Raw genomic sequence first — 24,393 nt, forward strand, 5'->3', positions numbered from 1 at the left:
CTATCTATATGAAAAATCTTTGGAAAGACCAGGCCCACATAACACGTGCCATACCAATGGTCAGGCAACTTGTAATAAGCCTTGTTCCCACAAACATAATACACTCCTGGGAAACTGGATCCTCTCCTCCTCTAAAACCCCATCCTGTTGCAATGAAGTATGTATCATGACACTCACTAGTCCCAACAAAGTATGTATCATATTGGGATTTCCTCCTGGTAATGCATAATTTACCCTTCTGTGGTGCATCTAAAGCCAAAGTTGGACTAGTTCCATTTCTCAATTCTTTTCCCATCTCAATGTCCCAAATTGTCTCACTCATTTTATATTTCCCTGCCTTTTCATGCATGCTCAATCTCCTTTCCTCCACCATGTTTAGGAAAGCTTTCTCCTCTTCTTTCAAACTGCAAGTTAAATTATTCTTAAAAATGTAATCAAATGTTAATTCTTCTTTCTCAATAAAAATCTCACCAAAAATGTTAGCTTCTTTAGCTGGATTCAGCTTTTCATTCATAGGCAATTGCCCAAAAATACTATCTTTGTTAGACATCTCATAATCTATTTTCCCTAGCAAATAAAAAACCCTACTTAACACACTACAAGAAATTCCATACGTAGCTGGTAAATGGTGATAAGTAACACCCTCTGAAACGGATGCAGGTAATTGCATACAAACGTAGCAATCCCTCACTTCCAATGTCTTCACATATTCATACAACAATTTCGAAAAAACATTGCTAGAAAAATCATTAATTGACCTATCTTTATGCATGTAAGTATTACTAATTCTAGTTGGAACTACTTTTTGTGAACTTTTCTCTACATTAGTCTCATTCTCAGTATGTATTTCAAATGTACCTATTGTAACTCTAAATGTAACTAATAAAGCTAAAACACCCCATAGTAGCATTAATAATCCAGTACAGCAACAGCACATTCTACACCATCTTTTCAAGAAGGCACATTTACTTTGATTATTCTCTATGTTAGCCATTTTACTACTTTGACCGTGTCTTTTGACTTAGCCTCTACTACTCCACTACTGTACTACTCTTTATTTCTGGATTACTTCAGACAGCTAAATTTCAGACTTTCTCCTTTTCAATTTTCTCCAAGTGATTTCTTCAGTTTACTCAATTTGGATATTCATCACTTTTCACTTCTTCTTCTTCAGCAACATCAAATTGTATCAGATCATCAACAACATCCTGTGCATCCGACTCTTCTCCAATGTCAGTCAGGATAACTTTTAAGATTCCAACAGATTTTTCCTTTTCCTCAACCACTTTTCTCAAGATCCCCTCCGGATTGTCTCGATTCACTGTTTCTTCTTCTTCTCCTCCTTCAGACAGTGCCACATAAGACCATTCCGGTGATCTGTACTTTTGGTTGGGTCTTCTAATTCTCTTTATCTCCTCGGGTTCTTTTGACTCCTTTTGCCTCTTTCTTTTTACTTCATTTTGACTCGACACCTCATTCACTTGTTCAGCTTTCGATGTATTTGCTCTTATCAGTCTGTATCTCAGCCTCTTTACTCTGTTGTTAGGCCAAAAATCTCCTCTTACAACCTTTTTCGGTCTTGTTTCTGTATTATTTCTTTCTCCAATCCAAGTTCTCTTTCTCAGAACTCGACCTTCTGATTTTTCATTCTCACTTTCATCCGATTCTGTTTCAAATGCCTCTTGTTCTTCAGCAGTTTTCTTTCGCTCCACAGTCTTTTTCACCACTGTTTGAGACTTCCCTACTTCTTTCCCTCCTCGAGTCTCCGACACGCAATCTTCTTGCTGTCTACTTGTCCCTTCACCTAGCTTATCAGGAATGTTCCCTACACCTCCTCGGGGGTCTTCCGCAATCTGTCCCTCTCTATCTTCTTCTGACCCTACTTCTTCAGGTATAATCTCAAGTGGTTCTTCAATCTCCTCTTCTGATTCAGGAGTAGTCTCTGTGGAACTGCTCTTTTCTCTTCTTTTTCCTCCACTGCTTTTTGGAACTTCAGGCTCTCTTACAGAATCTGATCTCCCTTCTGAGACTCTCAATGGTTCTCTCTCTGAACTTTGATTTTTTCTCACTGGTTCTGGGTCTTCATCATCACTAGAATCTGACTCTTCAAAACACTCTTTGCCAGTCCCATCCTTTGGGTTTGGAACTCTCAGAGTATGACTCGCATGTACCCAGTTTTTCACACCAGCACACTTCACTGCAGTTGTCGTAGTCAAAATAACTTGTCTTGGCCTTCCCCACCTTGGAACCAAGCAATTTCTTCTTCTGTGTACTTTAATCCTCACCCAGTCCCCTGGACTCAGATCATGAGCTTGCTTCTTCTCAAGTGTGGTAGCTTCTTCTCCAACCTGGTGAAACACAGAATGAACTGCGTCAGCCAGGCCTTTACAGTAATCCAAAATCATGTCATCAGTTATTGTCATCAACTTATTGACAGGTACAAATGGATGACGCATTGCACGTCCCATCAAAATCTCGTGCGGACTCAACCCAGTAGTTCTATCTGGAGTAGATCTAATAGTCATTAGCACTAGAGGCAAGACATCAGGCCATTTCATTCCAGTGGCTAAACACATCTTACCAATCCTGTTCTTGATTGTGCCATTTATCTGCTCAACAACACCAGAAGCCTCTGGCCTGTATGCACAATGTAGCTTCTGCTGTATGCCCAATGCTTCACAAATCAAACTCATGAGCTCATTATAGAAGTGTCCACCTCTATCAGACTCAATCGTTACTGGAAACCCGTACCTAGGAATCAACTCTCTTAACAGTAACTTTGCCACTGTTATTCCATCATTTCTCCTAGTCGGATAGGCCTCCACCCATCTTGAGAACAAACAGACTACCACTAGAACATACCTCAGTCTGTTCACTTGGGGCATTTCAATGAAATCTACCTGCATTCTCATGAAAGGACCACCTTCTCTGCCTATCGTTCCCAGACTCACCACTGTCTTTTTCCCAGTGTTAAATTGCTGGCAAATTAAACATCTTTGACAGATGCTCTCTGCAATTGTCCTGAACTTTGCATTGTACCAAGTCTGTTTAAAAGACCTGATCATCGCATCCCTTCCCAAATGTCCCTGGCCATGATACATCCTTGCCATTGTCGACAGCATAGAGTTAGGCATGACTGGTCTGCCATCTCTATAGACCCAAACATGGTCTGTTTCTCTTGGGGCACAACCTGCCTTGATCCAGTCTTTCTTTTCTTCCTTTCCTGCCTCATCCTGCAACTGTTTCACTTCATCCCACGTTTCTAGAACATTAGTAAACATCACAGAACAAAAAGACATTTCCCCTTCTCGTTCCCTATTAATCGAGTGATTGTTCTTAGCACAATATTGTGCAATGTCGTTGGCAAATCTGTTTCCAACTGTCACAAAATCATCTCCTTGTCCATGAGCAGCACATTTCACAACTGCTAATTCTTTAGGCAGCTGTATCGCCTCAAGCAATTTCCCAATCACTTCAGCATTCTTTATTGGAGTCCCACTCGACGTCAAGAAACCTCTCTGTAGCCAAAGTTGGCCAAAATCATGCACAACTCCAAATCCATACTGACTATCAGTCATCACAGTCACTCTCAGATCTTTCCCAATCTCACAAGCTTTCGTCAATGCCACCAATTCTGAAACTTGTGCAGATTTCACTCCTTTCAATGGTGATGCTTCCATAACTTCTGAAACCTTGCACACTGCATATGCTGCACTCAGCACACCCTCGTCATTCCTCAGACATGATCCATCTACAAACAGCACATGATCACTCTCAAGTAAGGGAAGATCCCTTATGTCTGGTCTCGGTTTTGTACAGTAATCCAGCACATCCAAACAATTGTGATCATCTTCTGTCTTCACACCCACATTTTCAATATCCGGCAATAATGTTGCTGGATTCACATTCACACATCTCTCCAGAGTCACATTTGATGCTCCCAGAATGACTTTCTCATATTTAGTCAGCCGACTATGTGACATGTACTGAGTTCTTCTTCTTGTCAAAAGAATTGCCACATTATGAGGTACGAATACCCTTACAGGATATCCCATTATAATTCCCTCACTCTGTTCCAGACTTCTGCATGTTGCAGCCACAGATTTCAGACAACCTGGTAAACCCACAGCTACAGGGTCAAGTGTCGATGAGAAGTACGCAATAGGCCTTCTCAGTAATCCATGCTTCTGGATTAACACTGAAAGTGCACATCCATTTCTCTCACTACAGTACAATTCAAACTCTTTCTCATAGTCTGGCATACCCAAAGCAGGGGCTTCACACATTCTGCTCTTCAGCTCCTCAAATGCTGCCATTTGTTCTCCATCTAGTTCCAATGGATCTGTCATCTCACTTTTTGTCAGCTTAATTAGTGGCTTTGCTATCAGGGAGAAATTAATTATCCACTGACGACAATAACCCACCATTCCCAGAAACATTCTCACTTCCCTCTGGGTCTTTGGGGCTTTCATTTCTCTGATAATTCTGATCCTGTCATCAGTCACTTTTCTTAGACCTTTTTCAATATTGTGTCCAAGATAATGCACCTCTTTCTTGCAAAATTGCAATTTGGCTGGAGATACCTTTAACCCTCCATCTGCCAGATGATTTAGTAAAGCTATGGTATCTACTTCACAAGCTTCACGTGTCTTTGATGCCACGAGTAGGTCATCAATATACTGCACTAGTACTGAGTTTTCAGGCATAATCAAGCTCTCCAATGATTTTTTCAATAACTGATTGAATATCGAAGGACTCTCTGTATACCCCTGTGGGATACGACACCATGCTAAAATACGCTGGCCAAACCTAAATGCAAAAATCGGCTGGCTGTCATGATGCAATGGAATCGAAAAGAAAGCATGACACAAATCAATCACTGTGTACCACTCAGCATCATGTGGAATCTGATACAAAATCACTGACGGATTTGGCACAATGGGACAACATGCCACCACAATTTGATTAACTTTTCTCAAATCCTGTACAATCCTGAACTTCCCATTAGGTTTCTTTAGCCCCATTATCGGTGAGTTACACGGGCTACTCAGTAGTTCTCTCAAAACTCCTTGCTGAATCATTATAGGAGTTATTCCTTCAATTATTTCTGGTGTCATTTTGTACTGAGGAATGTTAGGATAAGTAATTCCCTCTTTCACTGCAATTTTCACAGGATCTACATTATTCATCAATCCCACATCCTCTCCAGTAAAATCCCATACTGTCCTTTTCACTGTGTCTCTCAGCTCTTGAGGCAAATCCTCCGGATCAAACACAGCATATGCACCAATTAACTCACTCTCTCTATTTTCTAGAGTCATTCGGTACAAAACATCCTCATCTGGTGTTTCAAAAGCTATTCCATCCGGTGTACAAAAAATTGTACAGTTCATCTTACAAAGCAGATCCCTGCCTAACAAGTTCACTGGACTAGTGTCACAGACAATAAATCTGTGCATGTCTGAAAATTTCCCTATTTGTACTCTTACTGGTTCAGTAAGACGTGTCTTGATTTGTGTATTGGCTACACCAACTACTTGAATTGCTTCATCCGAGAGAGGAAGATTTCTAATATCTGTTGACCTGACAGTTGATCTTGTCGCACCTGTGTCTACTAAAAAAGTAACACCTTCTTCATTTATTTTCCCATCCACAAATGGTCCTGCCTGGTCTATTTCTAGAGTTGCACCAAGTATGCACTCTTCCTCCTCTCTTCGGCACCGTCAATAATCACCTTCAGACTCACTCCCTTCATTCTTTAACAAGTACTGCTGTACCTGGTTAGAACGCCTTGGTTTGTTTACCTGCTCATCATTGTAGAATCCCGAATCCTGATTGTACTTTTGTGATCCTCTATTCTGCGGCAAGGGCGGTTTTGGCTCTTGACTCTGCTGTTTCACAACAGAAGGTTGTTGCTGCTGTCGATTAATCCCTTCGTTCTGCACCTGTTGATTTAAGGTTTTATTCTCATTATTCGCTAATGGTGGATTGGTACATTCAGATCTCCAATGTCCCAGTTGGCCACAGTTGTGACACGGGAACTTCTTTTTGGCTTCCTCAAGATTCCCCTTTCCTTTCCCTGCATATCTAGGCCTATTCCCTGGATTATTTCCTGCATTATTCGCCTGTTCCACCAACTGTGCTTCCTGTCTTTCCGCAACTTTCACTTGTGCCCACATTGCTTTTTCTTTCAGCTTTCTCTGTTTTGCTTCAATTTCATCACTGAAGTATTTTGCATGTCTCAAAATCTCATCTATTTTCTTACTCTGCCAGTCCACTGTATGCTCACGAATTCTCTCACTAATCTCAGGTCTCAGGCCATATACAAATCTGTATACAAAATGACTCAAATCCTTGTCACCCAGGTGTTCATCCCCACTGAATTGTTTAAAAGCCAGTATCAGCCTCTCATAAAAAGCATGAACCGATTCTTTTGCTTCCTGGTGTGTTCGATCTATTTTAACCCAGTCTGTCTCTTTTGGAGGTACTTTATTTTTCAGGTATACGATCACCTGCTCATACTTTCTCATTACCTCTGGATCTGGTGCTCCTGTTCTCTGATCTCTTGGATATTCCTCAGTAGGCCAACTTACAACTATTTTACACTCAGCCCACAAGTCTGCTGGAACAATTATATCAAACAGACTATTTAGGTCAATCCACAGCACTTTTGACAATTTCACACACCTGTCTACCTGCCTATACCACTCAATGGGCTTTTCTCTCAGTCGAGGGAAATCATTCGTAAATGATAAAATATCCTGTCTGGTCCATGGAACATGTACATTTCCTCCTCCAGGTATTTCTCTCATAGGATAAACATCCACTGTTTTCTCTTTTTCTCTCACAGGAAATGCTGAATAAGTCCTATCCCCTGATTCTTCTCTTTTCTTGTACCACCTATCCTTCCACTTCTCAACATCACCCCATTTTCGCAATAAAGCGATCATCTCTTTAATCTGTCCTGTTCTACCAGCACCATTCAGATTTTCAATATCTTTGTCTGTGAAATCCATCCTGTAAGACTTCTGCAAAGCTTTCACTTTATCAATGTCAACTCCGTGCTCATTCGCTATTGCTCTTAATCTGTCATGTGTATTTTTAGCTCTCCAGGTGATATTTTTACACATAAATAACAGTTCACCATCATGATGATTTTTCAGAATTTCCGTAGGAACTGTCCCTGCAACAAGCTCTTCTAATTCTACACGTAACCTAGCCACATCAATTGCCTGTGAATCTTTATCCCTCTTTTGAAGAACTTTCATCCATTCATTCAAATCTTCAGCTGTTATTTCAGTAGATTTTCTCACTGGAACCACTTTCTTCTGCGGTTCTAAAATCGGCATCCCTGAACAACTAGCTTCACTAGCATCCAATCTTGAATTAGACTGTATCTCTAATCCTTCACTACATGTCTCATGTCTGGATTGTCTCAAATCATAATTTTCTGTCCTTTTTCCTGAATCTCCTGAGGGACCAGCCAAACTTGTCAATCTATTCCCAACATATGGAATCACCAAACTATTTTCACCCGTCCTCTGCTTATCAAAAACAGGCATAACCGGACCTATGGTTACAGGCACCGTAACAGCTTCTAGATTCTTTGTCAGCTCTCTAATCTTTTCAGTCAACTCCGATGTAGTTCTGGCTAATTCTCTCGTATTCTCGTCACCACTTCTATTCTCTCTTTCTTTTTCCCTAAAAGGATTACCACTTCTTAACTCAGGTGTCACATTTTCTGTCTCAATGATACGCAATGTATCTCTTATCGGAGAAACAACTGGTGTGCTCTCTTCTGGTTCTGGTCTATATGGAGGTGGTCTTTTGTAAATCATGTCATTCAAGACTTCATCCTCATACTCATTAACTCCATATCTTCTCACTTCTGCCTCAGGAACCCTTTCTGTACCCTTCTCTTCAACTATTCTCATAGGGTATAATCCCTCTGTCATACTAGCATCTCGCCATCTCTTCATTCGATCATGATGAGTTTCACGATCATGTCTCCTCCCAAACATGTATCTGTAATTTCCCCCAGACCTCTGTTTTTCTCGCTCATGTACTTCCTCTTCCCATTCCACTAAAGCCTCAAACTGTGTCGGCCTTGGTCTTGGGTCAAGACACAACATCTTTTCCCGCAAATTTTTCTACACGGCCAGATTAAATGAACCATGTTCTGGAAATGCTAGAACACCATCTTCTTTAGAATACCTAACCCAATTCTCCAACCATATACAAGTATGATACCCATATCTCGCAGCCAATGAGGATGCAGGCGTTTTCGATGGAGGTAACAATTCACCTTCTCTCGTTTTAACATCTTTATCCTTGTCGAACCAATTTTTAATCTTTCTGAACAAAGATTTTTTCTTTTTCTCTTCTTGGTAATACATTTTAGCTTTTACCAAACTTTCTAATCCCTTCCGTAATACAACTGAATAGTACGATGTTTTATCCAATAACAGCGCGACTCACACTAACGCACCAATCCTGGAGCGTCTACGTCACAAGAGTATAAGGTGACTCTTTCCAATCCTTGCGCGGCTCACACCAACGCACCAATCTCAGCGCGAGCAATGTTCTGATCTAATATCCAATCAGAGCGCGGTCTGTTTGACGTCAGCAGTCGCTGCAGTTTCTCCTGCTCCTGTCTCCTGTCAGTCGTCTACCCCTCCTTTACAAAACTTCTCAGTAGACTTCGTGTCAGATTCTACAAAATCTATTAGTTACAACATATAAACATCTCCATTGTCTGCTTCGCTAACCAAAGAATAGTAAAGAAAATCTATTTCACAAGAATCCCGTTGACACAGTAGCACATCCCTCTACTCTGCCCTTCTAACATGCATTCATTAACTGTTTTCTCTAGGACTGCTCCAAAGAGTCTTACAATCAACTAAATGTATGAGCATTCACGCACATTCATACAAGAAAATGTAGTACATACACACAGAATCCTGCTTTTCCCGAGAACAGCGAACAATCTGCCCCACTACAGAATTATAACATACGTTAACCAAGCAGTGTTTACCTCTGCCCAGTCCTTCAAACAAGCTCAGAGAATACCTATTACTCCACCCGCGATAAGCTTTAACGGTGAACCTTACGGATCCCTGGGACTGAAGACCAGAGTTTCACAGATAACCTTCGCTACCATACACACTCCTTTTTATACCAGAAATATTTCTAATAGTAACACACAACGATGTCACTAATTCCGAACACAGACAATGTGACGCGCAACTTCAATTGTCACACGTTTTTCCTGCATACGTACAGGACCAACAATCCCGTCTTTCCCGAGAGCAGCATATACTTCCCTCTGCCCTACTACGGAACTGCTACCAGCTCCCAAATTCCAGAAGCACTACATAAAACTCAACATGACGACTTCAACATATAGTATTAGTACATATACCATCATCAATCAATAATCAATAAATCAAAAGCCAATGTACAAGCAATCTAATCAGATCAAGACAATCATCAAAACCATCAAATTCTGCTACCAGGAAATTGGTGCAGATTGGGGTGTACAAATTCTCCCTACTTCCACGGATAGAGTAAATTCACAGATACACGCACATACACTCATCATACGCTTGGGCCCATTTCACTAACATACACTCAGATTACTCTATCAGCACTGAACCTGTGGAAAGAAAACCTTCTAAACACCCTGCATCTACACTACGGTCGATAAGACCTAATTGACACTGTCTTGAGTCATGATTTAACCAATAATAATCAACAATAATCAAAATAGAGTACTCAATAATTGACAAGAAATAACCACCAACATAGTATTTCAAATAATGGTAATTTATCTAAAATTAGTTCAAAGAAAATCAATTCAAAAGCAAAATCATTATTCTCATAATTACCTATTCTAGCTAAATGTCATAAACGAGTCAGGACGGGTTTCTCGATAGAAGTCTCTCAAGTCACCATCCTCACAGCATCGATCCTCACCAACGCAAGTTCGGAAAGAAGTGGCCTCAGAATCCAAAATGCAATGACCACAGACCCTCTCTAGTCTAGTATATTTATAATAAATTTAACAAAAGAAGGCAACATAAAATGTTTAGATATCCGCTGAACCGCTGAGCAGAGCGAGCAGGAAAGGATGTAGCATCGCTACATTTGGAAAAATCTCCGCTCAGAAAAAACCACAAAAATAAAAAGACGGAAGACGGAACTAAAACTTGAAAATGTTTCTTTTTCATGTTCATATTTCCTCGGAACCAGCATGGTGATCACAATGTTCATTGTGGTTCCTTTGTCTTCCAAGGACATTTGGATGTCCGCCCAAAGCTGCTGTCCTCACGGAAAACTTTTAACCAGGCGAAGACTATGGTCAGATGACTCTCGACTATGTTCAGCAAGGCCTTCTCATCAAAATCTCAGCACTCGAATGTAGGCTTTAAACGGTAGCCATTTTTCACTAGGCCAAAACGTACCATCTTAATTAAAAGAGACAAAAACAACGTTACCACAGCATAGTGATTAAACAGTGTTAACCCCACTAATACCCTTATGTGTATGTAATTATCTAGCCTTTGCAACACAAGAAAAGCATTAATACACGACATTTAAAAAGCGTTTTTGTGCTTTAAAATAAACAGCACTCAGCAACATTTATTAATAAAACATGCACATTATTAGTAAGCAACACAAATGCATCCCCACGTATAGTTTTCTCTTGTTAATTCGTATTGATTAATCAGAACATTTACACAAAACAAATAATTAGTAATTATAAATTAATAATTTTAATTTCTTTCGACAATAGACAAACCAGAGCTTAAAACCCAATAGATTTTCAACAGAAAACTCTGCTCCAGCAATGTCACACCTAGAGAGGGGTGTAGTGTCGGCAGTATCAACGCATCCTTGGTCCGGCGGGCCAAAGCATAGTACCGATACACTTTATAAGCCTGGGGGTGTAGGTAGAAGGGGAAGAGTACAGTCTCACGAAGTAGCGCTGACTTAAAAATCGTTGTTGGGCATCTCACAGCATAAGGCATTAATCATTTATCTTTAATTTTCATTTATGTATGCCTGGATCCACGCCTGATGCCTGGAAGTGCTACACACCGCTATGACTACAAGAGGTGGACAATCAAGGGGACTGGTGGATCCGGAACGTGAGTGGCAAGCGGCGGCATCAAGTGGGATGGGTGATCAGCCCAGTGGCTCAAGCGGTGCTAGCCTGAGACTGTGCTCCATATGCTTCATAGTTGGAATGTATAGTAGTCACCTGTAGGAAGGTGGATATCTGACTATGGTTACCCCCAAATTTTTGCCTAGTGTCTAGCTGGTTTTTCGACTTAGTTGGCCTGAGATCCTGCCATTCAGGCTCTCAGGCTATCTGCTCTCTCTGTAAAATGGACTCCATGTACCCTAGGTACATACCCAATTGGTTGGATCACCCTGTCAGCCCCTGTACCAGTGTACACTAGGTACCCAGGGCATTGGTGTACCCAAGGCCTGCCAAGGGCTGCAGCATGTATTATGCCACCCCAGGCTTGGCCTAACAATTTGACACAACTGGCTGATCACTCAGCTGGGGTAAGTTGGTGTAATCACCTCTTACTTAGGTGTAGTATACCTATACCTAACCTTAAATGAGACATCCTGGAATCAACTTGAAACTAAGAAGAAGACGGGAACTTCGACATTCTGCTGCACAGAAGACTGAAGAAAATCTCCCCTGTGGTCAGGGAGTGACCACCTTGCTAACGCAAGCACCATCCAGCGAATCAACGTCTGCTTTGCCGCCGCCTCCCGCCGGAGCCCGAGCCCAGAGACTGACAAGACCTGGACCTCCAGACCTCTCACCGCCCGATCCACAGTCCCTGAAAAGAGGAGACCCGTGGAGGCACCGAGACACGTGGAGCCAGCCATCTTGGAACGACTACGACAAGCTGACCAGTGCAACAACCGAGGCTCCCTCCAAGTTGTGCTTTGGGTCCTGAGAAGCCCAACCCTCGAGCAGCATCTGCACCAAAGGTGAGCCCTCCAGCATCTCCACGATCTGCGTGGGGCCCTTCTGCATTTTGCCACTCGACGCGCCTAACCGGTTGCTGGCCCGCTGGCTAGTGGCCATCTTGGCGACGAAATCTACGACAAACACCGCTGGTCTGGTTGCTCCAGACTGGCCCTTGCTCCCCTCCAAAGGAGCAATCCCTCTGACCTTGCTGGTCAGAACCAACAGCTGATTTCCGAATCCTCCTGCAATTGCTTTTGCCAAGGCTTGTTTGCTTCGATCAAGTCGCCGACACCGCCGACAGCGAGAGCCTGCGTGGGACAGCTCGTGAGCCGACTCCTGGACGTCGTCGACCTTCAGGGACCACGTGGCTGCGGAGACAAGCTACCCCTCATCACCTGTTTGCACCCGACATCGCCTGGTACCCACCTGGTGCCACGCTGGTCACTGGCTAGTGACTGTGAACACTGTCCCCTCTGCTTACAGGTCTTCAACATCTCCGATCCACTCTTGGATCCACTGCATCTCTTCCCGACCGACCGCCTGCAGCACTTTTGTCTACAGGCCCCACGGAACAGATAGAAGAAACCCGACGCACTTCGAGGCCTATGCACCCGCTTCCTGTGGGTGAGGTAAAGCTGGCACACCTGTGCCCAAGTGTAGTATTACATCTCTAGTGCCTGTGTTCCAAATCTTAAGTTCCTAGGTCATCCGGAAGATTCCTTTTGCAGTAACTTTGTACTTTTTACGCACCCATTGAAACCTATGGGAGCACGCGTGTGACTATTTGCTCTGCACACGCCACCCGTGGACCTCCTGGTCACTAACTGACGTTAGCTCCTTGTAGGCCCAGCGATTCTAGAGGCCCTAGGCCTTTTCCCTTTTCTGTTCGTGGTACTTATACCACTATTTTAGTATATGGTTTGAGTGGCCACCAGGGCCTATCCATATAACGTGCAACTTCTGTGTATTCTGTGATAATCTTGTTTGACGATTTGTGCTCCTGTGCTCATAAAGAGACTAGGGGTTACTTTGAGAAATAAATACATATATATTTTGAATATATATCTGTGTGGTGTCCTTTCATTGGTATAAAAGGGGGTTGCATTTGGTAAAACAGCTGGCTTAACACGCTTCACGAGTTTAGCCTCAAAGACTGCTTAGCCTACGCTACCACTAGGGCAGCTAGTCCGAAAAGGTTGACTTACAACCACACCATAAGGGTTGCTTGGCATGGTACAAGGTGATCACTTTAACTAGTGAGCATCATATACCAGGCCAACTTCTCACATTGGTGAGCAGCGGTTGGATTTGAGCTTGCTGTGTTTTACCATTGTAATCTCTTGGTTACCAATTGAAAGATCACATAGGTACCTGTAGGTACATATAAAACAAGATTAGATATACATAAGTTCTACTGAACTTAGTTGTTGTAGAGCAAAGGGAGTAGCACACCCTGACTACAACTACTAGATAGGTTTAGTAGGTAAACCCAAGTGTAGGTAGATTGCAACACATCCACCCACACTTAAGAGCAATGGCCGGGGCAGAGGGGTCCACTGTACCCATCTCTGTCGAGAGTGACCCCCAGAGGGCACCAACCAGCTTTGCTACCCTTAATCAGAATGAGCTCAGGCATTTGGCAACTCTTAGAGGCCTTAAACAGCCCAAGAACCCAAACTCTGCTGAGCTCAGAGAGCTCTTACAGAATGATGAGAATCAGAGAGCACTCAAGAAAGCTTCCCAGTTAGCCCCCTTAGGGACAGGAACAGGAGGCCCCCCTTCTGAAGATGCCACTGAAGTACCCCTTCCCAATAGTCACCCCTTAGATGGGATGCCTACCACAGAGGAAGAAAGTGATGGGGATACAGATGTGAGTGGGGATGAAGGGAGAACTAGCCCAGTGCCAAGTGTTATACTTGGCCCAGCTAAACTAAGGCTATTGGGGACTGACAGTGGGTTCACCCCATTGGATCTCCCCAGTGGACTTAACACAGGGCTTGGAAGGCAAAGGAATCGCTCAGGTGACTCCAATGCTTCCCATGGCTCTAGAGGCTCTCAAGGTCACTCCAGAAGGAGACTGACCACCCCTCAGAGGAGGGAACATGAGGCCAGAATGCAGGAAGCCCAGCTGAGGATCAGGAAGCAGGAGCTAGAAGTAGCCCTGATGGAAGAAAAACTGAGCAAGGCTAGGCAGCATAGAGAGAGTGGGTCTATACCCACTGGTGGCAGCAATGTCCCTAGGGACAAAGATAGGGTCTTTGACAATAGGAACCTGTCCAAGATTGTGCCCCCCTACAAAAGTGGGGATGACATCCACAAATGGATGACTGCTCTTGAGAGAGCCTGCAAAGTGCAGCAGGTTCCTGAAGACCAGTGGGCAGCAATCTTATGGCTCTCCTTTGAGGGGAGAGGCAGAGATAGACTCCTCACTGTTAGAGAAGAGGATGTCAGAAATTACAGAGTCCTGAAGAGTGTCCTAGTTGATGGGTTAGGCTTAACCACTGAACAGTACAGGTTAATGTTCAGAGACACCCAGAAGACACAGACTCAGGACTGGTCTGAATATGTGGAATGTGCCACTAAGGCTTTGGAGGGTTGGTTGCTGGGAAGTAAGGTGTCTGATTATACAGGATTGTACAATTTGATGATGAGAGAGCAGATTTTAAGTAATTGTCAAAACCAGCTTCTCCATCAACACCTGGTAGACTCAGATTTGACCTCTCCCCAAGAATTGGGAAAGAGGGCAGATAAATGGGTCAGGACCAGGATCAGGCCTAAAAACCAGGGTGGTGACCAAAAGAAAGATACCACCAAGCCTCAAGAGAAGGGTGGGGATAAAGAAAAAGAGAAACCTTCCTCAGGGCCCCAAAACTCCACACAGGGTGGTGGGTCCCAAGCTCCCTCCTCTACCACAGCTAAAAAGCCCTACTGCCATGAGTGTAAAACTCCTGGGCATTGGAAAACTGACAGCGGTTGCCCAAGGGCTAAAAACAAAACTGTTCCTCCAATTACTCCTGTCACACCACCTATTACTGTCAGCAGTAATCCCCCAGGTGGTGGGAGTGCCCCCAGAAATCTGGGTGGGTTTACTTGGGGAACACAGGGGGACCCTGGCTTAGCCAATTCCCCTACAGCAACCACTCTTGTCTGTGATGGTGGCATGGGGTTTGCCAACTTCACTGCCTGTCCCAACACTTTGGGTAGGTACAGACAGGAGCCCTACATCAATGGTACAAAAGCTGAGGCCTACAGAGACACTGGGGCTAGCATCACAATGGTGGCCCATTGGCTAGTTCCCTCTGAGCAGCTTTTGCCCGGTTTCTCCTACCAGGTGACTAACATTGATGGCAAACAGAACAGTCATCCCATGGCAGAGGTATGTCTCAGCTGGGGAGGGGTCACTGGCCCTAAAAGGGTAGCAGTGTCCCCAACCTTGCCTGTAGACTGCTTACTGGGGAATGACTTAGAACTCTCAGCTTGGGCTGGAGTTGAACAAGACACCCATTCTAAAATGGTAGGCCTTTCACAAAAGGGTAGGGGGGTTGTGCCATTCACAACCCCTGTCCAAATAGATTTCCTCCCTGAAAAGGTTGGAAGGGCAGTGGTAGCCACAGCCCAGGCACAGACAGACTTCCCTGTAGGGACTGGCAGAGCTGTGACAGTCACAGCTCAAACACAAACTGAGTGCCCCCCTGAAAAGGTTGGCAAGGCTGTAATGGTCTCAGCCTATACTCAGACTGACATAGGTGTAGTGAAGCCTGAAACAATGGATCACTCCACACAAACTGAGAGTAGTGGGGAGGAAGAAAAGTCTCCCTCTCCCCAGACATTAGGAAAAGGTCAGCCTCCTCAGGGATCTGACCTCACCCCTTGTGAAGGAACTGCCCCAGAGGTAGCCAGGCCTGGCCTGGCAGAGCCTCTGATGTCAGTGGCCCCTTCCAAGGTGGGATCCAGTCTGGTGCAGGTAGCCTGCCTCTCTCTACCCTGCCTCAGTCAGCCCAGGGCTGCAGAGGTCAGGGAGGCCAGTGGACCCCCAGAGGGCCCCTGTCCACAAGAACCCCCCCATCAAAAGAATGAGGATTGCCTGGCTAGTAGCCCTAGTCAGGTGATGGGTAAAAACATTCCTGAGGGATCTCCTTTACAGGTAGTTAGGGACCTCCCCCAGGGGGATTCTGTTGGGCACAGGCAAACATGGGACCTTAGGGCCCCAAACCTGACCTGTCCCTCCAGTAAGCCCACAAAAGGGACCCAGCCTCCAGCTTTAGGTAGCCAGAGGCTGACCCTGAGAGCACAGTGCAACTCAGTTAAAGAAAGAAAGGCATCCATGGTGGAGGATGATTGGAGGAAGCTGAGGCCTCACTTTGAGGACACTCACTTCAGTACTCCATCTCAACACCAGCCTTTTACTTTGCCAAGACACACCACAGGTAGAGATTCCCTATGGTGGAGACCCTCTGATACCCTTAGGGTGAGGGATTGCTTAGTGGACCATGAGACAGGGGGTAACCATGCCAGTGCTGGTTCCTCCTTATATGGCCACTTGGGCAATATAGGCTTACCTGGTCAAGGTCAGCCTTATCTCCCTTCGTTTGGGGGGGGGTTGTGTAGGAAGGTGGATATCTGACTATGGTTACCCCCAAATTTTTGCCTAGTGTCTAGCTGGTTTTTCGACTTAGTTGGCCTGAGATCCTGCCATTCAGGCTCTCAGGCTATCTGCTCTCTCTGTAAAATGGACTCCATGTACCCTAGGTACATACCCAATTGGTTGGATCACCCTGTCAGCCCCTGTACCAGTGTACACTAGGTACCCAGGGCATTGGTGTACCCAAGGCCTGCCAAGGGCTGCAGCATGTATTATGCCACCCCAGGCTTGGCCTAACAATTTGACACAACTGGCTGATCACTCAGCTGGGGTAAGTTGGTGTAATCACCTCTTACTTAGGTGTAGTATACCTATACCTAACCTTAAATGAGACATCCTGGAATCAACTTGAAACTAAGAAGAAGACGGGAACTTCGACATTCTGCTGCACAGAAGACTGAAGAAAATCTCCCCTGTGGTCAGGGAGTGACCACCTTGCTAACGCAAGCACCATCCAGCGAATCAACGTCTGCTTTGCCGCCGCCTCCCGCCGGAGCCCGAGCCCAGAGACTGACAAGACCTGGACCTCCAGACCTCTCACCGCCCGATCCACAGTCCCTGAAAAGAGGAGACCCGTGGAGGCACCGAGACACGTGGAGCCAGCCATCTTGGAACGACTACGACAAGCTGACCAGTGCAACAACCGAGGCTCCCTCCAAGTTGTGCTTTGGGTCCTGAGAAGCCCAACCCTCGAGCAGCATCTGCACCAAAGGTGAGCCCTCCAGCATCTCCACGATCTGCGTGGGGCCCTTCTGCATTTTGCCACTCGACGCGCCTAACCGGTTGCTGGCCCGCTGGCTAGTGGCCATCTTGGCGACGAAATCTACGACAAACACCGCTGGTCTGGTTGCTCCAGACTGGCCCTTGCTCCCCTCCAAAGGAGCAATCCCTCTGACCTTGCTGGTCAGAACCAACAGCTGATTTCCGAATCCTCCTGCAATTGCTTTTGCCAAGGCTTGTTTGCTTCGATCAAGTCGCCGACACCGCCGACAGCGAGAGCCTGCGTGGGACAGCTCGTGAGCCGACTCCTGGACGTCGTCGACCTTCAGGGACCACGTGGCTGCGGAGACAAGCTACCCCTCATCACCTGTTTGCACCCGACATCGCCTGGTACCCACCTGGTGCCACGCTGGTCACTGGCTAGTGACTGTGAACACTGTCCCCTCTGCTTACAGGTCTTCAACATCTCCGATCCACTCTTGGATCCACTGCATCTCTTCCCGACCGACCGCCTGCAGCACTTTTGTCTACAGGCCCCACGGAACAGATAGAAGAAACCCGACGCACTTCGAGGCCTATGCACCCGCTTCCTGTGGGTGAGGTAAAGCTGGCACACCTGTGCCCAAGTGTAGTATTACATCTCTAGTGCCTGTGTTCCAAATCTTAAGTTCCTAGGTCATCCGGAAGATTCCTTTTGCAGTAACTTTGTACTTTTTACGCACCCATTGAAACCTATGGGAGCACGCGTGTGACTATTTGCTCTGCACACGCCACCCGTGGACCTCCTGGTCACTAACTGACGTTAGCTCCTTGTAGGCCCAGCGATTCTAGAGGCCCTAGGCCTTTTCCCTTTTCTGTTCGTGGTACTTATACCACTATTTTAGTATATGGTTTGAGTGGCCACCAGGGCCTATCCATATAACGTGCAACTTCTGTGTATTCTGTGATAATCTTGTTTGACGATTTGTGCTCCTGTGCTCATAAAGAGACTAGGGGTTACTTTGAGAAATAAATACATATATATTTTGAATATATATCTGTGTGGTGTCCTTTCATTGGTATAAAAGGGGGTTGCATTTGGTAAAACAGCTGGCTTAACACGCTTCACGAGTTTAGCCTCAAAGACTGCTTAGCCTACGCTACCACTAGGGCAGCTAGTCCGAAAAGGTTGACTTACAACCACACCATAAGGGTTGCTTGGCATGGTACAAGGTGATCACTTTAACTAGTGAGCATCATATACCAGGCCAACTTCTCACATCACCCATTTGTTGTTGCCATTTGTGGTAAGTCGGCAGTACGTCTGCCTGGCAGGTGTGTACTTTCAGAGCTGCTCATGCATTAATGTTGAAGGGTATGGTTGTCACCCATTTATTGTTGCCATTCATGTTATGGTAGCAGTTCGCTGCCTTGTAGGTGTATACCTTTACCGATTGTATCAAACACAAGTATTGGGGGCAGATGCGACACATTAATTCCTGTGTCATGGAACGGTTAACTGCCATTACGGCGCATGTGCACGCAGACGCCTTTCAGTGCGGACATTGAGCAGTGTTGGGATGCTCCGTGTAGGGGGATAGGCGGGCACAGAACCTATCCCAGAACATAGTGCTCAGGTGCAGATAGTTCACGGTTTACATGATGTACCTAAGGGAGAGGCGTGGGGCCTGTGGGGCACTCCTTGGGTGGCCTTCCAATGGTATAAATTTCACCGGCAATGAGTGGTATTGTCTGGGGCGACGTGACTAGGCGGCGCACCGCGAGGCTCAGGAGTCAAGGCGGGTAGGGGCTCCAAAACGGCATGTTCATTGCCTATGAGGAAGCCAGCCCCGTAGCATTATTATCCTGCAAATGGGGAGTGACCGGGTACGAAACTATTCCTCAACACCCCTTGTCATTAAATTGGTCATTGTGCGTGTTGGGATGCTTCGTAGTAGGGGCAGCAGCCAACACAGAACCTATCTTAGAGCATGTTGGTTCGGTTGCAGTGGTTCATGAGGCCCACGGTATGCTTATGGGAACTTTTTGGGAGCCTGTGGGACACTACTGGGTTAGTATCACAATTGTATAATCACATCGGCAATGAGTGCCAGGGTATGTGAGGAGCGGGTTAACTCAGACGGTTAAGAGCGTGGAGCTAATAACGCTAGGGGTGTGGGTTGCAACGTGTTACATCGCGATGCGTTCAATCAAGACCATTTAGTGGCTCACTGACGGTATGTCAATTTTGTCTGATTCAGTCAGCCCTGGTATTTGTATTATCATACACTAGGAAGGGGGTTGCGGACCCTACGCCTGGGTAGAACAGTAGGAATACTTCGCATGGGAGTGGGAAAGTGTCACGTCTATGCCCGAGGTACACCTCGGCATGGTTTGCAGAGATTCCAGTAGAGAGGAGGCTATATAGCGTTTTTACACCTGCAGACTATACAGACAGAGCTGAGAGCAGGGTGGTTTCCAAGTATCTTTCCTTGGCCTCAGTCAGTTTAGGGTTTTTTTTATGACTGATCTTCTGAAGAGACACAGTCCTTCGCCACAATAGTTATTATAGCTAGTGAGGGAACGACTTTACACCATTAGGTAGAAGGGTCTCGCTGAGGGGTGTCAGGGAGAATTGTGCTTCATAAAAGTCGGAGGTCCACTCGACTAGGTTAGGTGACGAAATAGTGTTGAAAATTTTTCATAAGCTTGGTCAGGGAATTTAAGGCAGGGGCATGACCTTTCTGAGCGTCAGGATGGGGGGGGCCAGATAGTCGGTCAACTATGCTGGCCTGTGGCGGTAAGGTCATGACTGGTGAGCAGTAAATTTAAGGTTCTTAGGGGGTGGCGCCATTCTCGTATGGGGTCGCCCAGGAGGAGGGACAAGGGGTCTCTCCTAGAACTCCAGGGGCGGTACATCCGGTTGGCTGGATGGGTGCGGGGAAAGAGGGGAGTCACGCTTTCTTTAGGCTGGTTGGCCACCCCGCACTGGTATGGATGTCATTAAATGGCACAGAGTGCAAGACCCCCCAAATTGGAATGGAGTTCAGGGAACGTATGGGGGTAACCGGGGGGGGGGGGGGAGTACCCTCTCGGTAAGCGGGCCCTCTGCGCATGCGCAACTCCTACGGGAGGGCGTGGCTAATTGATAAGGATCTGACACCGGTTAGCGACCTTGCCGTAGGCTCAAATAGGATACGCAGAAAGTAATTAATGTATGATTATGTCCAGATGTTAGATTCGGATAGAAAAACTATGTATTAGAGATAGTTTAAGGTTAGCCATCTGATATCTGTGCATATGAATTGTAATCAAATGTCGTTTTATGTTTCTGCGTATAATTGTGTAAATATTGTTTATTTCAAAATTTTTAATTTTGTTTTATATTTTAATAAATACGGCCGGGGGTTGTACGACCCCCGCCTCCAAAAAGTATTTACCTTCTCTTGTCCCTCATTAGAAATGTGGTTTACGCGCAGGGGGAGGGGGAAATTCGGTAGTCCCAGACCATATGATGATATTAGAAGGTTTATGTGGAACATACATTTCTATTATTCATACAGCAACACTTTGGCAGGCTGAAGGGGCAGTAGGTAAGGGGAACCTTTGAATAGATGCACAGTGCATGCACCTTCTTGCTGCTGCAACACTATGGCAGGCTGGAGGGGCAGTAGGTAAGGGCCAAATTTGAGTAGCTGCATGATGCATGCACCTTCCTTCTGCAGCAACACCGTGGCAGGCTGGAGCCTGGAGGGGCAGTAGGTAAGGGGCACCTTTGAATAGATGCACAGTGCATGCACATTCTTTCTGCTGCAACATTATGGCAGACTGGAAGGGCAGTAGGTAAGGGACACCTTTGAGTATATGCACAGTGCACGCACCTTCCATCCATTATGTAGCTGTCAAATCACTCTCATTTCAAGCTAATGTTCTCCCTTATATGCCCCCTGTAATAGCTCCCTTGTGCCAATGCTGGGATGTGTGTGTTTATTAATTATGTAATGGAGGACCTGCACAACCTGATCTGGAGATCGTTAGGCACCAGGCAAGGGATTGGCCATCAGAAGATGTTTCAGGTTGACTTTGGAAACATTTAGTTGGGCATTTTTTTTGCATGAAGCAGAGAGTTTGTTCCACTTCCCATTTCTTTTTGTTTAAATAGAGCTTGTTGTCTTTTTTAGAGCATAGGTTGCTTCCATGGTCATAATGGAGACCCCTACAGCTCCTCTTGTGCAGGGAGTCCCTTCGTTCAGGGGGACCCCATTCAGTCAATAGCCTATGAGTATCTATAATCGATGGGAATTTTGGGAACACCTCATTCCATTCTGCAGATGAACCTTATTAATAATGTCATATAGCCCACTGCCAAGGGCTTTGCAGGTTGTTAAAGGCCCTGAAACCAAGTTATATACCCGAGCCGCAGGTGAGGGCCTATCATGAGGAAGAGGACCTTTAACAACCAGTATAGTCTGAGGTAGAAGGGCTATAAAGCTATTAGAACATTTCACCCAATGAGGTTAGAATATTCTACATTTAAAAGGAATAAAAAGAAAGAAAAACATCGGAATGTTGGTGCAGAAGGCTTATACCAGGAGAAGAGGTTGGTTTTCTCACAGAATAATTCCCATGCAATATTTATGCGGTATCTCAGAATCCTTATTTTTTAATGTTCTTCTTTAAGTGTCATTTTTCTGAGCTCAGGTTTAGAAGGACGTTTCTAAAATAATTCACGCTAATCGAGGACCACTTTTCTACATGGAATACTATCCAATCAGACTATGGATACCTTTATGTGCTGAGATATTGATGAAAATGTATTATTCTATATACTTTTGCATTTCCGAATGATACCTGAACGTAAGTGACAGTAGCGATTCACTATGTTTCTGCTCAAATACATGCAGACTCCATAAAAGGTCATCTCAACTGATATATGCGCCTTATCTTCAAGTTCCCTTTTGATGTTTAACTTCAATTAAGACGCACGGAACACACATCAAGCCATTCCCAGGGACACTTCCGCCTCATCAATCAGTCTCCTTTCTATGTTTAAACTCTCCAACCAATCAGCACGCGTACGCATATAACGTCATTTACACCGAGACATTAAGCGCGGAGAAATCGGCTAACTAGCACGGACGCGATCGGCTCATTAGTGCGGATAAACCCTCTGACTTATGCAGGTATGCGGCGCCGGGTGACTTTGATTCTAGTGAGAACGTAATCTGCACAATTTTAATTACTTCCTGTGTCGATTCTCTACAGCTCCGGTTGAGAATTCCAGACGACCATTAGCGTCTACAACCAAGTGGACAGAAACAAAATTACTCCAAGAGGCTCTCTTTAAAGGTAACATTTCTGTTTCACCCCCAGTGATTGCATACTCTCCTTGTGGTCTCTACTTGAAAATGCAAGGCATTAAAACACTGAAAGCATTCCTGTTCTTTCCTCAGTTACCATTTGAGGACCAGCCCAACACGTCCCCTTCCTGTTCTTTCCAAGCACAAAGTAATCAATCATGGTCGAGTGATACACGTCCCTCCCCTCACAATAAAGTAAGTCACTGCTCAAATTAAGTTCATCTCAACTTAATTAGATTGAATTGGATGTTTTCACACATTTCTGTTTCACTCTTTCTTTTTGTAGACCACTTTCTATCACTATTCGCCCGTCTCCATCTGATACAAGGTAATTTCTCAGTTTTACATCAAAAAGCTCGCAGAGAGAGGTATAGGGGCAGCAGAAAAACTTATACAGATTTTTCCTTACTTTACAGGTCCTGACGAGAGGCCCAGTGATCTAAGGGTCTCGAAACGCGTAGACCTTATAAAGACCACAAGAAGTCCAAATATTCAAAAGATTAGGAATTGTTTAGAGTTAAGCTTGTCGCTTGAACAATCCACTTCTGTGGTCCCATAATTGAAAAAACCGTTTCTCTTTCTGTGTCTCAATGAACAAGCCTGTGTGTTTGTATGAATGGATTAGAATGCATGAGATCTGCTTATAGTATGCTAGTAGTGAGTGAATAATTGTGGTGATGTAAATATTGTATTAAGAACCTTTCTGCTTTTGTGATTCCTTTTTCTAAATCCAGTTGCTTCGGCAACAGGAAGGTCTAAAAAAATTTAAAAATTACATTACTAAATATTGATTAAGTCAAACAAAAGAATAAATACGTTTTTGACACGTTTTGTTTCATTCTTTCAAAACGTGCCCTCCAAAATAATATGGAGCTTTTAGTTTTAGGGCAGTATTAGCATTCCATTTGTTTAATCAGGTTTAGAAGGAAGCATTATTCTAAGATTTGGGAATTGTAAACTATGTATTTGGTCCTTACATCTAGGTGAGATGGACTAATCATTTTATACATAGTTGTGTATGTGGCTGGTGGGAGCCTATTTTGTGCACCTCTGATTTATTGTGTCTGATACAGGTTCTATAGTATTCCGCCATCAATCATCACATGCCCACCAAGCTGTTCTTCAACTAAGAGATTCGATAGAGTGCCATGAATCAATGCCTCTGCCCCCCTCCTTTACTCTGAATATTATCTCTCTTTCTGATTCTTTGCTGAGATCTGCAAAGAACAAGATATTGCAATTGTTCTGTGACTAACACAGTCAGCATTGACTCATGAATGTGTGTTTAATTGCAAATGCCCCACTTTGCTGTACAGTACTGACACCAAGCTGAAATCCCCAAGCCAGAGAAAGTCACATGAATATTACATACATTCTTATAACAATAATAAGCATCATAGTGCAAAGTTGGCTTTCATTGGTGTAAACAAGGACTCTTCAATATAAAGCAGTGAGACTTGTGGGCCAAGAGGAAGAATCTACAATGTGTAAACAAGCATTTACAATGCAATAGGTCTCGCATTCACGCGAGTTTAAGCTATTGTCATTGTAAATGACAATGCGTTTTATTTATGTTCAAAAAACGCAAACATAAATAAAAGGCATTGTCATTTACAATGCCAATAGCTCAAACTCACCTAAATGCGAGACTTGTTGCATTGCAAATGCTTTTTTAAGTTGAGTGGCCACACAGCTAC

The 24,393-nt window shown here is 44.7% G+C and overlaps 1 long non-coding RNA gene across 1 annotated transcript; it reads left to right on the forward strand.

Annotated features, from left to right (window-relative positions):
* The first annotated feature begins 22,441 nt into the window (after positions 1 to 22,441).
* LOC146858804 (uncharacterized) lies at positions 22,442 to 22,881 on the forward strand. Its single transcript, XR_014979698.1, has 3 exons — positions 22,442 to 22,519; positions 22,602 to 22,685; positions 22,790 to 22,881. It is a non-coding gene; the product is annotated as an uncharacterized LOC146858804 (long non-coding RNA).
* Positions 22,882 to 24,393: the final 1,512 nt, after the last annotated feature.

The sequence above is a fragment of the Triturus cristatus genome, chromosome 3_2 (assembly GCF_964204655.1).
Source record: "Triturus cristatus chromosome 3_2, aTriCri1.1, whole genome shotgun sequence".
Taxonomy (NCBI): domain Eukaryota; kingdom Metazoa; phylum Chordata; class Amphibia; order Caudata; family Salamandridae; genus Triturus; species Triturus cristatus.